The following is a 15,176-nucleotide window of genomic DNA, read 5'->3' on the forward strand; positions in this document are numbered from 1 at the left end:
ATTCAAAGTGCTCAGCACATCAAAGTGTCATACTTTGTGGTATTTTTTTTTTAAGTTCCAACCCCTGCTATGAAAAATGCTACTCTTGGTGACAGATCAGATTTATTGGATATATTACTACAGAGCTCTATTCACAAAACTTCTTCAAATCCATGTCTTTCACTAAATAGAACACCAAACCAAATGACCTCACTGTATAAGCCTTTTTGGAGAGCATTATATCGGAGAACATTTAACAGCTTTGGGAAAGTGATCTCATTTCCTTCTGCTTTCTCCACCTAAGCACTCTCATATCACTATACAAACTCTAACAGGACTTGTCAGGCCCTCTTCTGTCTTCTGGCCATGGGAAATGTCATCCTGGGCTTTTCTGAGCAAACTTGGGGTAAAATACAGGTGTCTAAATTTGACTTCTCAAAATTCAACCATAGCAGAGAAATTGGAAATTTGAAAACCTTCAGATTTCCTTGACATGAGTAGCAAATATTTGAGGAAGTGGGAATGGCAGAAGAAGTAACATGATCATAAATCCTCAAACTTCCCATTAGCAAGATCATAACAGGATCTCATGCCTAAAAGGTTTCCAAGATCAAGAGGCACCTATATCCCAGAAAGGGAGAAATGGAAGATCTCTTCTGTAATGCACAAAGCTGCTCTCCCCACCCTTTCTGTTGCAGTCATTTCTGGGCCTCCCAACTACTGTCAGTCTGTGAACATCCTAGCTAGCTATTGGTTCATCAGTCAGCTTGCAAATATCCTTCTCCGTTATTGGTCCCCTGTTAGCCCGGTGGAATTCAATTGCTTCACGGTAGCTACCCCACCATCTTTTCTCTTGCATTCTCTCTCCTACTTGCTTTCTCTATCCTCCATGCTTTTCTACTCTCTCTAGCATGTGCCCTTTCTTGTTCCCTTTCTTTTCCTCTCATTTTCTCTCTTACCCTGCAGGGAGACAATTTGTTTACTTAATAAACTCCCTTATGTGATTTCCTGTGTCCAGCTTGGTTTTCGTGGGATCCCTTACATCTTCCAGACCTTGGGTTCATCTGAGATCTTCATAAATGATATTATGTATTGTCAAATTATAAATTGCTATGTGAATAGAGTTTGTTTGATCAGATATTCATCTAACTGGCAATGGCCTTTTTAGTGACCTCTCCTTAATGGGGATAGAATAATAGTCACTTTTAGACATGTTTCATAATTTACAATATTTACAGAATGTTGTTTTTACTTGGTTATTTAATTATTATGTTATTTGAGAAATTATAGGGAAACCAATTAATTATCCACTCTATTATTACATATATATGTATGTGCATGTGTATGTATATATACATTTATATATACATATTTAAAATTATATACATATATATATATATATATATATATTTAAAAATAAAACTTTTGAAATGTAGGTGTTTTGCCAGGTAAAAACATGTGAAGGATGTGAAGGGCTTGGAAGTCAATTTAGTGTTAGGGAGTCAGTATTACAGATGTTTTTCTCTCTCTCCATAGTCTGGACAGCTACTAACTTAGGCTGATGATAACTGCAGTATATAACTGTGATTTGGCTACATCTGTGAAAACTAATACAGACTTTTTGTCAGCATACCTCAAGCCTTACCACATGGCTCCCTTCATCTTCAAGCTATCAAGAGTGCATAAAATTTTTCTCATATATTGAATCACTGATTCACCTCTGACCAACCAGAGAAAGCTCTGTTTCAAGGTGAGCTTAGTTTGTGTAACTAAGCTCATCTAGATAACCTCCTGCCTGTGCCATACTACATGACCTCATCATGGGAGTAAAATCCACTTTACTCACTCCTGGGGATCATGCAATGTATGGACACCAGGGAAACAGGCAATTTGCAGGGATGCTTTAGAATTCTGCCCATCACACTCATCTCATTTGGAAAAGGGTGAAGTGAAAGATTCAGAGTGACTTTGTCTGGACTGAAGCTCAAACAAGATGAAGGAGGAGAGATTTGAACATATGAATGAAGATATATTATATTATATCTACTATAGATATAATAGAATTTCTCACCAGATGAAACAGAAAGCATGGTATGAAACAGAAAGTAACAAAAATTAGTATAGTGTAAATTTATAAGAGAAAATTTTTAAATTCCTTAAAGCAAAAGATATCATGCTTTTGAAATTGTAGAGTCATATGAATTCAGTCAAATATGTGGGTTCTTGAAACGTAAGAGTTGAAATCAATAGAAGATAAATAATATTAACAGCATTTACTAAGTGCTTACTGTGTGCTAGAATAGTTAGGCATTATCATGAGTGACATTATTATGAGTGATATATGTGTATTACTTCTTTCAATATTCAAAACATACCTAAGAACTGTTGTGGTTATTTTGTGTTTTTAAAAGTGAGGCAGAGAGAGATGAAGTAATTTACTTCAAATCTTTCCTCCCTGAATGTGGAAAAGTCAGAATTGAACCCAGGAGTTCAGGATCCAAGGCCTAGTATTTTTTATATGTCTTGTGAGGAGAAGAAAGAAAGCAAGAAGAGAAAATTGCAAGAAAGGAAGGTGGAGAGCTGTCTACGAGCAAAGGCCAAGCCTACCTGGCTTCTGTCATTCATAATAAGAGCTCTAGAGTGTGATAACTAAGGGTTCTCTCTTCTGGATAGTATCTAGATGAGCACCATAAGCTTTTGCCTGTGTGCCTGCCATGTGCTGACTAACCTACTCTGTGGGAAGACTTCTTTCAGAAACATTAATACATTAAATATCATTATAGGGGAAACTGACTGGTCTAGGAACCATCTGCCTCTGTATTCATGCATTCACTCACTCACTCATAGGAATTCAACATGTGTTACAATGTGTGAGATAGTGTTTGAGGTGCCAAGACACTGTTAATGACAAGACAGAAAACACTCAGCTCTTGGGGAACAATATTCTGGGGTATGGGGGAAGACATTCAATAAACAAATGAACATCTGGTAGTAACAAGAACTATGAAGAAAATGAAATAAGAAATTGGGTAGATCCAAGATGGTGGACTAGAAGGAGGTTGCGTTCCTTGTCGTTCGATAACTCAAGTTTCAAGCAGAAGATATCTGTTTCTTGGTGAGGCAGTTTCTGCTGCTTATCAATCCCCTGCTGTTTTTCCCTTTTGTCTACTGTTATCACCTGCAGTCTAAGAGCATATCAACACCTTTTTTGAGTGCAGATTGCTCACTGTCAGGTGCCTATCATCCGCCATTTGCCTGCCTCTTGCCTGTCCATTGCCTGCCTCACACCTATCCATCAACCACCATATGAGGTACACCTCCCGATCATTCGACAATGATCAGCAAACTAATCGTTGACTGCCAGTGGAGCACAAGCTGCCTGCTGTTGCCTGGAAGTTTACTGTGACAGTACCTGCAGGTTTGATTACACAAGGCTGCTGCCATTTTGAGAAAACAGTCAGGCCCCATAGGACTCCTGGCCAGACTGACTGAGCCCCATCTCCAGTATCCCTCAGCCCGACCGATCACTCCCTGCCTGTGGGGCCCTCACATCGACTAAATGCTCCCTGCTGCCAGGACCCCCAGACCAATTGACTGCACCCTATCTCCAGAACCCCAGACCAACTGATTGATTGCACCCAGCCTCCAGGATCCCACAACCACACCAAACACACCCAACCTCCAGGAACCCTGCCTGACCAACCGCACCCCAACTCCAGGACCTCCAGCTGACCACGTCCACACCCCAAACTGCAGCTCCCCATTTGCCAACACATTGGGAACCCAGAGCAGCCATCTTGGATAATCCTGGAAGCAGTAGTTCTGATCTTTAGTGGGGCAAATCCCATCCTGAGACGCCTGCTGGAGACCTGAAGCTCATTGTCAAGTACCTCTCATGCATCAGGCTACTGAAGACTGGGAGGTTTCATTACTATATGACTGTTACACTGTAGATTTTCTTTTTTCTCCTTATTGAAAAATTTTAAGTTTTTATTTCTTTACTTTTTTTGGCTCTCTTTCCTTTTGTTTACCTGTTCCCTCAGAGTCTCTTTCTCCATTTTTGTATGCTAACATCCAATTTCTTTTTATTGCACTCTCACCCTTTCTATTATCTACAACTTCTGGATATTCTTTTCTTATCCCATTAACAGCTATATCCTACACCCCTCTGCATCTTCTTTGTTCTCCATTAGAAACTGCACACCTTATTGCAAATCTGTTTGTTATACTGTAGATAATATTTGAACTCCTTCTACTTATTATGACAATTTTGTTATTGTCCTCATAGGGGCTATTTGGTCTAGAATTGCATAGTGTCTGAATTGGGCACTGCTAATATTGATCTCTCCTTAAAGAAAAGGTTTTGGAAACCTATTAGGGCCACTATAAGCCTATAGGGGGGAATCTGCAATACCCCAGATCTGCATTGCTAGTGGGAAGATACATGAACAACATAAAAGAACAAGGGAAGAAAATGATCCAAACATATCTAGATTCTATATTAATAGGATTCAGTGACAGTATGGTAGGAGAAATGTCAGAAAAAGACTTCAGATTATACATGATTAAGATGATTCACGAAGCAAAGGAGGAGATAAGAGAGCGAATGCAGGCAATGAATGATAATACCAATAAGCTGAAAGAGCACCTGCAGGAAGCAAAAGATCATTTCAACAAAGAGATAGAGATTCTCAAAAAAAACAAACAAACAGAAATCTTTGAAATGAAGGAAACAATAAACCAAATAAAAAACTCAATGCATCCGATTTTTTTTATTACACTCTCACCCATTCTATTTTCTAGAACTTCTGTATATTATTTTCTTATCCCGTTAACAGACACATTCTACATCCCTCTTCATCCTCTATGTCCTCCATTAGGAACTGCAGATCATATTACAAGCCTGTTTGTTTTACCAAAGATAATATTTGAACTCATTTTGTTTATTATGACAATTTTGTTACTGTCCCCATAGGGGCTATTTGGTCTAGGATTACATAGTGTCTGATTGGGGCACTCCTAATAATGATCTCCCTTTAAAGAAAGGGTTTTGGAAACCTATTGGGTCACTTTAAGACTATAGGGGGAAATCTGCAATACCCCAGATCTGCACTCCTAGAGGAAAAGATACATGAACAACATGAAAAAACAAGGGAAGAAAATTATCCAAACAAATCTAGATTCTACATTAATAGAATCCAATGACAGTATGCTAGAAGAAATGTCAGAAAAGGACTTCAGATTATACATGATTAAGATGATTCATGAAGCAAATGATGAGATAAGAGAGCAAATGCAGGCAATGAATGATAATACCAATAAGCTGAAAGAGCACCTGCAGGAAGCAAAAGATCATTTCAACAAAGAGATAGAGATTCTCAAAAAAAACCAAATGGAAATCCTTGAAATGAAGGAGACAATAAACCAAATAAAAAACTCAATGGAAAGCATCACCAAAAGACTAGACCACTTGGAAGAAAGAACCTCAGACAATGAAGACAAAATATTGATTCTTGAAAATAAAGTTGCCCAAAGAGAGAAGATGGTAAGAAATCATGAACAGAATCTCCAAGAACTATGGGACATCATGAAAAGACCAAATTTAAGAATTATTGGGTTTGAGGAAGGCACTACAAACCAAAGGAATGAACAACCTATTCAATGAAATAATATCAGAAAATTTCCCAAACCTGAAGATAGAAATGGAAAATCAAATACAAGAGGCTTACAGAACAGTACATGAACAGAATCACAACAGATCCACCCCAAGGCACATTACAATGAAAATGTCTGACATTCAAAATAAAGATAGGATTTTGAAGTCCGCGAGAGAAAAGCATCAGATTACATATAGGGTGAGACCAATGCGAATAACAACTGACTTCTCAACCCAGACTCTAAAAGCTACAAGAGCCTGGACCAACATATTTCAAGCTCTGAAAGAACGTGGTTGCCAACCAAGAATCCTATACTCAGCAAAACTAACCTTCAGATTTAAGATGAAATAAAATCCTTCCATGATAAACAAAAGTTAAAAGAATTTACAAATAGAAAGCCTGCACTACAGAATGTTCTCAACAAAATATTCCATGAGGATGAAATGAAGAACAATAATGTAGGTCAGCAAAGGGAGGAACTACCTTAGAGAAAAACCACTCAAAGGATAAACCAAGCCAACTTAAAAACCAAAAATAAGCCAAATGACTGGGAATACAAATCATATCTCCATAATAATGCTGAATGTTAATGGCCTAAACTCATCAATCAAAAGACATAGACTGGCAGAACGAATTAAAAAGAATTTACAAATAGAAAGCCTGCACTACAGAATGTTCTCAACAAAATATTCCATGAAGAGGAAATGAAGAACAACAATGTAGGTCAGCAAAAGGAGGAACTATCTTAGACAAAAACCACTCAAAGGATAAACCAAGCCAACTTACAAAGCAAAAATAAACAAAATGACTGGAATACAAATCATATCTCAATAATAACACTGAATGCTAATGGCCTAAACTCATCAATCAAAAGACATAGACTGGCAGAATGGATTAAAAAAAGGACCCAACAATGTGCTGCCTGAAAGAGACTCGTCTCATAGAAAAAGACATCCACAGACTAAAGGTAAAAGGATGGGAAAAAACCTACCACACACATGGACTCAGTAAAAAATTGGGGGTTTCCATCATTATATCAGATAAAGTGGACTTCAAGCCAAAGTTAGTCAGAAGGGATAAAGAAGGACAGTTCATATTGCTTAAGGGAACCATAAATCAGGAAGACAACAATAGCAAATATTTATGCCCCAAACAATGGTGCATCCCTGTACATCAAACAAATCCTTCTCAATTTCAGGAATCAAATAGACCACAACACAATAATTCTGGGTGACTTTAACACACCGCTGTCACCACTAGATTGATCTTCAAAACAAAAACCAAACAAAGATACAATAGAACTCATTAACACAGTCAATAAGCTAGAATTAGTAGACACATATAGAATATTCCATCCATCAATGAGCAGATTCACTTTCTTCTCAGCAGCACATGGAACCTTCTCGAAAATAGACCATATGTTATGCCACAAAGCAGCCCTTAGGAAATGCAAAAAATTAGAGATACTGCCTTGTGTTCTATCAGATCATAATGGACTGAGAGTAGAAATCAAGGACAAAATAAAAAACAGAAATTACTCCAACACCGGGAGACTAAATAATATGCTATTGAATGAAACATGGATAACAAAAAACATCATGGAGGAGATAAAAAAAAATTCTTAGAGGTCAATGAAAAGGACTATACAACATATCATAATCTCTGGGACACTACGAAATCAGTACTAAGAGGAAAATTCATTGCATGGAGCGCATTCCAGAAAGAATGAAAAGTCAATGACTAAATGACCTAACATCACAGCTCAAGTACCTAGATAAAGAAGAACAGAATAAAAACAAAAGTAGTAGAAGACAGGAAATAATTAAAATCAGAGCTGAAATCAATGAAATTGAAACAAAAGAAACTATTCAAAAAATTGACAAACCAAAAAGTTGGTTCTTTGAGAAAGTGAACAAAATAGACAAACCCTTAGCCACACTAACAAAGAGGAGAGAGAAAACTCAAATTACTAAGCTTCTTGATGGAAAAGGAAATATCACCACAGACACCACTGAGACACATAACATAATGAGAAGCTACTTTGAAAATCTGTCTTCCAACAAAATAGAAACTACTGAAGACATTGACAAATTTCTAGAGACATATGCTCCTCCAAAACTGAACCAGAGGGCATACACAATTTAAACAGATCAGTATCAAGCAATGAAATAGAAGAAGCCATTAAAAACCTACCAACCAAGAAAAGCGCAGGACCAGACATATTCTCAGCCAACTTCTACAAGACCTTCAAAGAAGAACTCATTCCAATACTTCTCAGAGTATTCCAGGAAATAGAAAAGAACGGTACCCTACCAAACCCATTCTATGAAGCTAATATCACCCTCATACCCAAACCAGGAAAAGACACATCATGGAAAGAAAATTTTAGACCAATATCCTTGATGAATATAGATGCAAAGATCCTTAACAAAATATTGGAAAACTGTACCCAAAAACATATTAGGAAAATCGTGCACCACAATCAAGTGGGGTTCATCCCTGGAATGCAAGGATGTTTTAACATCCGTAAGTCAATAAACGTAATCCATCATGTCAATGGACTTAAGGATAAGAATCATGTGGTAATTTCAATTGATGCAGAAAAAGCGTTCGACGAAATACAACACCGCTTCATGCTCAAAACACTAGAAAAAATAGGGATAGTAGGAGCATACCTGAACATTGTAAAGGGTATTTATGCTAAGCCCATGGCCACCATCATTCTTAATGGAGCAAAACTGAAAACATTCCCTTTAAAAATGTGAACAAGGCAGGGATGTCCTCTTTCACCACTTCTATTCAACATTGTCCTCGAAACTCTAGCCAGAGCAATTAGACAGACTAAAGATATTAAAGGGATAGGAATAGGAAAAGAGGAACTTAAGCTCTCACTATTTGCTGATGACATGATTCTATATTTAGAGGATCCAAAAACCTCCTCCAGAAAACTTATAGACCTCATGAATGAATTCAGCAAAATAGCAGGCTATAAAATCAACTCACATAAATCTAAAGCATATTTATACACAAGTGATGTAACATCTGAAAGGGAAATGAGGAAAACAACTCCATTTGCTATAGCCTCAAAAAAAAAAAATACTTAGGAATAAATCTTACCAAAGAGGTAAAAGATCTCTACAAAGAAAAGTACAAAACATTGAAGAAAGAAGTTGAGAAAGACCTTAGAATATGGAAAGATCTCCCATGTTCTTGGGTAGGAAGAATTAATATTGTCAAAATGGCCATACTACCAAGAGTGTTATACAGATTCAATGCAATTCCAGTTAAAATCCCAATGACGTACATTACAGAAATAGAGGAAGCAATCATGAAATTCATCTGGAAGAATAAGATATCCAGAAGAGCTAAAGCAATCCTTAGCAGGAAGAGTGAAACAGGGGGTATTGAAATACCAGAATTTCAACTATACTACAAAGCAATAGTAACAAAAAATGTCATGGTATTGGTACCACAGTAGACAGGTACATCAATGGTACAGAATAGAGGACACGGACACAAACCCAAATAAATACAATTTTCTCATACTAGACAAAGGTGCCAAAAATATGCAATGGAGAAAAGATTGCCTCTTCAACAAATGGTGCTGGGAAAACTGGAAATCCATATTACTCAGCTGTAAATAATAATAAAATTATGGCATTAAATTTAAGAATATCATGCTAAGTGAGATAAGCCAATCTCAAAAAACCAAAGGACAAATGATCTCACTGATAAGTGGATGATGACACATAATGGGGGGTGGGGTGCCAGGAAGGGAGGATGGAAGGAGGGACTGTATAGAGGGAAAAGAGGACTGGGAGGAGTGGGGGAAGGAAAAAATAACAGAATAAATCAAACATCATTACCCTATGTAAATGTATGATTATGCAAATGGTATGCTGTTTCTCCATGTACAAACGGAAACATGTATCCCATTTGTTTACAATAAAAGTAAATTTAAAAAATAAAAATAAAAGAAAGAAAAACAAATAAACAGAAAAAATATAAATTTTTAGTTATGAAATGAGTGATTTTAAAATATAAAAATATGCTATTTAGGTTAAAATGTGATGAATGTGTTTATGAGTCTTCCTTTTCCTCTTCTTGTTTTCTTTCTTTTTTTTTTTTTTTTTTTTTTTTTTTTTTGTTACTGGGAGGTGGAACCCGGGACCAATCTACTAGTCAGCTACTTCCCTGGCCCTTTAAATTTTTTCTTTTTTTTTACTTTGAGATCCTTATTTGCCCATGCTAGCCCTAAATGTGTGATCCTCCTGCCTCATATGATTTTTTACTCTTTAATGAATTAATAAATATTCTATTTTTTTTTTTTCAGTTTTAACGTCTAACACAGTAACGATCAATGGCTATTGCCTACATAAACAATATGGGTCCCCAGTATTTTGATGTAAAGGAGAAGTGTAAAGGGCCTATGGTTGAAACTAACAGGGTTTTATTTCTTGCTCATGTACTGGGTCATGGGCAGCACCCCACCCCTGACTGATCATGTTGTAGCCCTACCACCCCTAGAATCTGTCAGTGTTCTGCTTCAGTTATTGGGAAGAGAAAGAGTGTGGACTGTTGCAAGGGAAAGCGTGGAAGTTGGGGAGATTCACAGGGCAGGGCTGGAAGTGGTACCCACCCATTCCTCCTCCTGTTGACTAGAAGTCCCCCCTGACACCACCCTTCCAAAGTCCAAAGGAGCTGGAAAATATAGTCTGTGTGACCAGAACAGAAAATAGATTGGATACTAGATCCTGCATGACATTCAAGGTTCCTGTTACAAATTTACTTTTAAAATTATTTCAGCCAGGTATAGTGGCACATGCTTATAATCCCAATGACATGAGAGGCTAAGGCACAAAGATGGTAATTTTAAGGCCAGACTCAACCTACCAAGACCCTTAGCAATTTAGTGTGGCCTTGGCTAAAAAAAGAACTGGGGATGTAATTCAGTGATAAAACACCCCTGGGTTCAATGCTCAGTACCAAATACACACACACACATTTATATTTAAAGACTATAGGAGGTTATGAAAATAGTATGAAAAGTTCAATGTACCCTAAACAGTTTCTCCCACAGGAGACATTTTTTTTTTGGGGGGGGGTGTTGGAAATCAAACACGGGACCTTGTACATAAGCAGGTGCTCTACCACTTAACCACACCCCCAACCTAAAAAGACTCATCTCATATAGCAGCACTACAATAGTAAACCATGAAATTGACATTGGTTGACTATAGACCATAGGTAGTTTTCATCATTTTAAAACCTTCAATCATTTGTGTTACCTTAATTAAAAAAGAAATCTCTTCTAATTATGTGTTGTAATATTTTTTAAGTACTTAGGATTGAATCCTGGTACCATAAATTATAAAGGAATAAAAGAACAAAAAAAAAAAAAAACAACTTGTGCAGGATCAAACAAAGCCCTAGTAACCAGAAATCAGAAACCAGATCAACTCCATGAAAGCAGACTTGCAAATTTCTTTCCTTAGTATTGAGGACTGCCCCTAGGAGCATTTTACCACTGAGCTACATCCACAGTTCCTTCTTTTTTTTTTTTTTTATTGTAAACAAATGGGATACATGTTGTTTCTCTGTTTGTACATGGAGTAAAGGCATGCCATTTGTGTAATCATAAATTTACGTAGGTTAATGTTGTTTGATTCATTCTGTTATTTTTTACCTTCACCCCCTCCCCTCCCACCCCTCTTTTCCCTCTATACAGTCCATCCTTCCTCCATTCTTTCCCCCTTCCTAACCTTAACCCTAACCCTACCGCTAACCCTAACTCTAACCGCTCCCACCACCCATTATGTGTCATCATTTGCTTATCAGCGAGATCATTTGTCCTTTGGTTTTTTGAGATTGGCTTACCTCACTTAAAATGATATTCTCCAATTTCATCCATTTGCCTGCAAATACCATAAGTTTATCATTCTTTATGGCTGAGTAAAATTTCATTTTATATATATACCACAGTTTCTTTATCCATTCATAAGTTGAAGGACATCTAGTTTGGTTCCACAATCTGGCTATTGTGAATTGAGCAGCTATGAACATTGATGTCGCTGTATCCCTGTAGTATGCTGATTTTAAGTCCTTTGGGTATAGGCCAATGAGTGGGATAGCTGGGTCAAATGGTGGTTCCATTCCAAGGTTTCTGAGGAATCTCCATACTGCTTTCCAGAGTGGCTGCACTAATTTGCAACCCCACCAGCAATATATGAGTGTACCTTATTTCCCACATCCTTGCCAACACCTATTGTTGCTTATGTTCTTGATAATCGCCATCCTAATTGGGATGAGATGGAATCTAAGGGTAGTTTTGATTTGCATTTCTCTTATTACTAGAGATGGTGAACTTTTTCATATATCTGTTGATTGCTTGTAGATCTTCTGTGAAGTGTCTGTTCATTTCCTTAGCCCATTTGTTGATTGGATTATTTGTATTCTTGGTGTAGAGTTTTTTGAGTTCTTTATATATTCTGGATATTAGTGCTCTATCTGAAGTATGAGTGGCAAAGATTTTCTCCCACTCTGTAGGCTGTCTCCTCACATTACTGATGGTTTCCTTTGCTGAGAGAAAGCTTTTTAGTTTGAATCTATCCCAGTTATTGATTCTTGCTTTTATTTCTTGTGCTATGGGAGTCCTGTTAAGGAAGTCTGATCCTAAACTGACATGTTGAGGATTTGGACCTACATTTTCTTCTATAAGATGCAGGGTCTCTGGTCTGATCCTGAGGTCCTTGATCCATTTTGAGTTGAGTTTTGTGCGGGGTGAGAGATAGGGGTTTAATTTCATTCTGTTGCATATGGTTTTTTAGTTTTACCAGCACCATTTGTTGAAGAGGCTATCTTTTCTCCATTGCATATTTTTGGTACCTTTGTCTAGTATGAGAAAATTGTACTTATTTGGGTTTATGTCCATGTCCTCTATTCTTTACTATTGATCTACCTGTCTATTTTGGTACCAATACTAAGCCATTTTTGTTACTATTGATTTGTAATAGAGTTGAATTTCTGGTATTGCGATACCTGCTGCTTCGCTCTTTCTGCTAAGGATTGCTTTAGCTATTCTGGGTTTCTTATTCTTCCAGATGCATTTCATGATTGCTTGCTGTATTTCTGTAAGGCACGTCATTGGGATTTTAATTGGAATTTCATTGACTCTGTATAGCACTTTTGGTAGTATGGCCATTTTGACAATATTAATTCTGCTTTTCTAAGAACATGGGAGATTTTTCCATCTTCTAAGATTTTCTTTGACTTCTTTCTTTAGCGTTCTGTAGTTCTCATTGTAGAGGTCTTTCATCTCTTTGGTTAGATTGATTCCCAAGTTTTTTTTTTTTTTTCGATGCTATTGTGAATGGGGTAGTTTTCCTAACTTCTCTTTCTGAAGAGTCATCACTTATGTATAAAAATGCATTGGAATTATGAGCATTGATCTTGTAACCTGCTACTCTACTGAATTCACTTATGAGTTCTAAAAGTTTTCTGGTGGAATTTCCTGGTTCCTCTAAATATATAATCATGTCATCAGTGAACAGGGATAGTTTGAGTTCTTCTTTTCCTATTCATATCCCTTTAATTTCTTTGGTTTGTCTAATTGCTCTGTCTAGATTTTCGAGGACAATGTTGAATAGAAATGGTGAAAGAGGGCATCCTTGCCTTATTCCAATTTTTAGGGGGAATGCTTTCAGTTTTTCACCATTTAGAATTTTATTGGCCATGGGCTTAACGTAGATGGTCTTTACAATGTTAAGGAATGTTTCCACTATCCATATTTTTTCTAGTGTTTTGAGTATGCAGTGATGCTGTATCTTATCAAATGCTTTTTCTGCATCTATCAAAATAATCAGTGATTCTTAACTTTAAGTCTGTTGATATGGTGAATGACATTTATTGATTTCCGGATGTTGAACCAACCTTGCATCCCTGGGATAAAACCCACTTGATTGTGATGTGTCTCTGTCTGGTTTAGGTATCAGGGTGATATTGGCTTCATAGAATGAGTTTGGGAGGGTTCCCTCCTCTTCTATTTCATGAACTACTTTGAGAAGTATTGGAATGAGCTCTTGTTTAAAGGTTTTATAGAACTCAGCTGAGAACCCATCTTGTCCCGGACTTTTCTTTGTTGGTAGGCTTTTGATGACCTCTTCTATTTCATTCCTTGAAATTGATATATTTAAGTTGTGTATGTACTCCTGGTTCAGTTTAGGTAATTCATAGGTCTCTAGAAACTTGTTGATATCTTCGAGATTTTCTGTTTTGTTGGAGTATAGATTTTCAAAATAGCTTCTAATTCTGTTTCGTATTTCACTTGTGTCTGTAGTGATATTTCTTTGTTCATTCTGAATTTTAGTAATTTGAGTTTTCTCTATCTTTCTCTTTGTTAGTGTGGCTAAGTGTTTATCAATTTTATTTATTTTTTCAAAGAACCAGCTATTTATTTTGTCAATTTTTCCAATTGTTTCTTTTGTTTCAATTTCATTGATTTCAGCTCTGATTTTAACTATTTCCTGTCTTCTACTACTTTTGGTGTTGGTCTGCTCTTCTTTTTCTAGAACTTGAGCTGTAGTGTTAAGTCATTTATTTGTTGATTTTTTTCTTCTTTTGTTGAATGTGCTCTATGAAATAAATCTTCCTCTAAGTCCTGCTTTCATAGTGCCCCAGAGATTTTGATAAGATGTGTCTTTGTTCTTGTTTACTTCTAAGAATTTTTTTATTTCTCTCCTGATGCCTTCTGTTATCCATTCATCATATAATAACATATTAATTAATCTCCAGGTATTGGAGAAGTTTCTGTTTTTTATTCTGTCATTTATTTCTAATTTCAATCCAATATGATCTGATAGAATACAAGGTAGTATCTCTATCTTCTTGTATTTGCTAACAGTAGCTTTGTAGCATAAATATGTTCTATTTTCGAGAAGGATCCATGTGCTGCTGAGAAGAAAGTGTATTCATTCTTTGTTGGATGGAATATTCTATATATGTTGGTTAAGTCTAAATTGTTGATTGTGTTAATGAGACGTATGCTTTCTTTATTCAATTTTTGTTTGGAAGATCTATCCAGTGGTGAGAGAGGTGTGTTTAAATTACCTAGTATTTTTGTGTTGTGGTGTTTGATTTCTGGAATTGAGAAGGATTTGTTTGACATATATGGATGAGCCAATGTTGGGGCATAGATATTTATGATTGTTATGTCTTGCTGATTTATGCTTCCCTTAAGCAGTATGAAATGTCCTTCTTTGTCCCTTCTGACTAGTTTTGGCTTGAAGTCCACATTATCTGAAATGAGGATGGATACTCCAGCTTTTTTGCTGTGTCCATGTGCAAAAAAGAGATACTGTGGGTATCTCTTTCTATGAGATGAGTCTCTTGCAGGCAGCATATTGTTGAATTTTTCTTTTTAATCCAATCCGCCAGTCTATGTCTTTTGATTGATGAGTTCAGGCCATTAACATTCAGGGTTATTATTGTGATACGATTTGTATTCCCAGTCATTTGTCTCATTTTTGTTTTTTGACATGATTT

The sequence above is a fragment of the Sciurus carolinensis genome, chromosome 12, assembly GCF_902686445.1.
Source record: "Sciurus carolinensis chromosome 12, mSciCar1.2, whole genome shotgun sequence".
NCBI classification, from domain to species: Eukaryota; Metazoa; Chordata; class Mammalia; order Rodentia; family Sciuridae; genus Sciurus; species Sciurus carolinensis.